Below are 3,527 nucleotides of genomic sequence, written 5' to 3'. Positions count from 1 at the left end.
CTAACCTAACCCAACCCAACCCAACCCAACCTAACCTAACCTAACCTAACCTAAACTAACCTAGCCCAACCTAACCTAACCTAACCTAACCTAACCCAACTCAACCCAACCTAACCTAATCTAACCTAACCTAACCTAACCTAACCAAACCTAACCTAACCTAACCTAACCTAACCTAACCTAACCTAACGACGGTTGCAAGCGCTTTCACATTAGATATCGCAGTTCCCGACTTGTAATGGTGAAAAACACTGCATCTCACTAAGTGACATTGTTTAATGTGGTTTTACGACGGTTCATATCTTAACCTAACCTAACATTCGCACTTGTATCTAAAAACGCTCTATTACACTGTTTTGTTCACAATTACGATATTTGCATAACCTCACAGTTTTTCACCAACTTATTACAGTACAGAACGCTGTATCTCGCTAAATGACATCGTTCTTTAAGGTTTCACGATACTTGCATGCGCTTTAACGAGAATATCACAATAAAGCAGTTTCGCACTTCTAACGGCACAAGACGCAGTATCTGGCTAGTTCATGCCATTTTGTGTGCTTTCACAATATTTCACCTATCGCAGTTTCGTACTCGCAATAAAACAACACTATCTCGTTAGATGGCATCGTTTTTGGTGGTTTCACGACGCTACGTAGCTCAACCTAACATAACCTTCGCACTTCTATCGTTAGAAAGCGTTTTACTCGCTACTTTACATTGCTTTCTACAACATTACGACGGTTTCAAGCGCTTTCACCTTAGATATCGCAGTTCCCAACTTGTAAAGGTGAAAAACACTGCATGTCACTAAGTGACATTGTTTATAGCGGTTTTACGACGGTTCATACCTTAACCTAACGTAACCTAACCTAACCTAACCTAACCTTACCTAACCTAACCTAACCTAACCCAACCCAACCCAACCTAACCTAACCTAACCTAACCTAAACTAACCTAACCTAACCTAACCTAACCCAACCTAACCCAACCCAACCCAACCTAACCTAACATAAGCTAACCTAATCTAACCTAACCAAACCTAACCTAACCTAACCTAACCTAACGTAACCTAACCTAACCTAATCTATTCTAACGTAACCTGTCCTTACCTGACCTAACCTAACCTAACGTAACCTAACCTAACCTAACATAACCTAACGTAACCTAACCTAACCTAACCCAACCTAACCCAACCCAACCCAACCCAACAAAACCCAACCCAACCTAACCTAACCTAACCTAACCTTACCTAACCTAACCAAATTATCCTTACCTAACCTAACCTAACCTAACGTAACCTAACCTAACGTAACCTAACGTAACCTAACCTAACCTAACGTAGCCTAACCTAACCTAACCTAACCCAACCTAACCTAACCTAACCTAACCTAGCCCAACTCAACCCAACCTAATCTAACCTAACCTAACCTAACCTAACCTAACCAAACCTAACCTAACCTAACCTAACCTAACGACGGTTGCAAGCGCTTTCACATTAGATATAGCAGTTCCCGACTTGTAATGGTGAGAAACACTGCATCTCACTAAGTGACATTGTTTAATGCGGTTTTACGACGGTTCATGTCTTAACCTAACCTAACAATCGCACTTGTATCTAAAAACGCTCTATTACACTGTTTCGTTCACAATTACGATATTTGCATAACCTCACAGTTTTTCACCAACTTATTGCAGTAGAGAACGCTGTATTTCGCTAAATGACATTGTTCTTTAAGGTTTCACGATGCTTGCATGCGCTTTAACGAGAATATCACATTATAGCAGTTTCGCACTTGTAACGGTACAACACGCAGTATCTGGCTTGTTCATGCCGTTTTGTGTGCTTTCACAATATTTCACCTATAGCAGTTTCGTAGTCGCAATAACACAACACCATCGCGTTAGATGACGTCGTTTCTGGTGGTTTCACGACGCTACCTAGCTTAAACTCAACCTAACATAACCTTCGCACTTCTATCGTTAGAAAACGTTTTACTCGCTACTTTACAATGCTCTCTACAACATTACGACGGTTTCATGCGCTTTCACATTAGATATCGCAGTTTCTGACTTGTAATGGTGAAAAACACTGCATCTCACTAAGTGAGATTGTTTATTGTGGTTTTACGACGGTTCATATCTTACCCTAACCTAACATTTGCACTTGTATCTCAAAACGCTCTATTACACTGTTTCGTTCACAATTATGATATTTGCATGACCTCACAGTTTTTTACCAACTTATTACAGTACAGAACGCTGTCTTTCGTTGATGACATCATTCTTTAAGGTTTCACGATGCTTGCATGCGCTTTAACGAGAATATCACAATATAGCAGTTTCGCACTTGTGACGGTAGAACACGCCGTATTCGACTTGTTCATGCCGTTTTGTGTGCTTTCACAACATTTCACCTATCGCAGTTTAATACTCGCAAGAAAACAACACTATCTCGTTAGATGACGTCGTTTTTGGTAGTTTCACGACGCTACCTAGCTTAAACTAACCTAACCTAACCTAACCTTCGCACTTCTATCGTTAGAAAACGTTTTACTCGCAACTTTACAATGTTTTCTACAAGATTACTACGGTTTCATGCGCTTTCACATTAGATATCGTAGTTCCCGACTTGCAATGTTGAAAAACACTACATCTCACTAAGTGACATTGTTTAATGCGGTTTTACGACGGTTCATACCTTAACCTAACGTAACCTAACCTAACCTAACCTAACCTAACCCAACCCAACCCAACCTAACCTAACCTAACCTAACCTAACCTAAACTAACCTAACCCAACCTAACCTAACCTAACCTAACCTAACCCAACTCAACCCAACCTAACCTAATCTAACCTAACCTAACCTAACCTAACCAAACCTAACCTAGCCTAACCTAACCTAACCTAACCTAACGACAGTTGCAAGCGCTTTCACATTAGATATCGCAGTTCCCGACTTGTAATGGTGAAAAACACTGCATCTCACTATGTGACATTGTTTAATGCGGTTTTACGACGATTCATATCTTAACCTAACCTAACATTCGTACTTGTATTGAAAAACGCTCTATTACACTGTTTCGTTCACAATTACGATATTTGCATAACCTCAAAGTTTTTCACCAACTTATTGCAGTACAGAACGCTGTATCTCGCTAAATGACATCGTTCTTTAAGCTTTCACGATGCTTGCATGCGCTTTAACGAGAATATCACATTATAGCAGTTTCGCACTTGTAACGGTACAACACGCAGTATCAGGCTTGTTCAAGCCGTTTTGTGTACTTTCACAACATTTCACTTATTGCAGTTTCGTACATGCAATAAAACAACACTATCTCGTTAGATGACGTCCTTGTTGGTGGTCTCCCGACGCTACATAGCTTAAACTAACATAACTCAAGCTAACCTTCGCACTTCTATCGTTAGAAAACGTTTTACTCGCATTTTTACAATGTTTTCTACAAAATTACGACGGTTTCATGCGCTTTCACATTAGATATCGTAGTTCCCGACTTGTAATG

The sequence above is a fragment of the Rhipicephalus microplus genome, unplaced genomic scaffold (genome assembly GCF_043290135.1).
Source record: "Rhipicephalus microplus isolate Deutch F79 unplaced genomic scaffold, USDA_Rmic scaffold_194, whole genome shotgun sequence".
Classification (NCBI taxonomy): domain Eukaryota; kingdom Metazoa; phylum Arthropoda; class Arachnida; order Ixodida; family Ixodidae; genus Rhipicephalus; species Rhipicephalus microplus.
Note: the sequence above shows the minus strand (reverse complement) of the source record.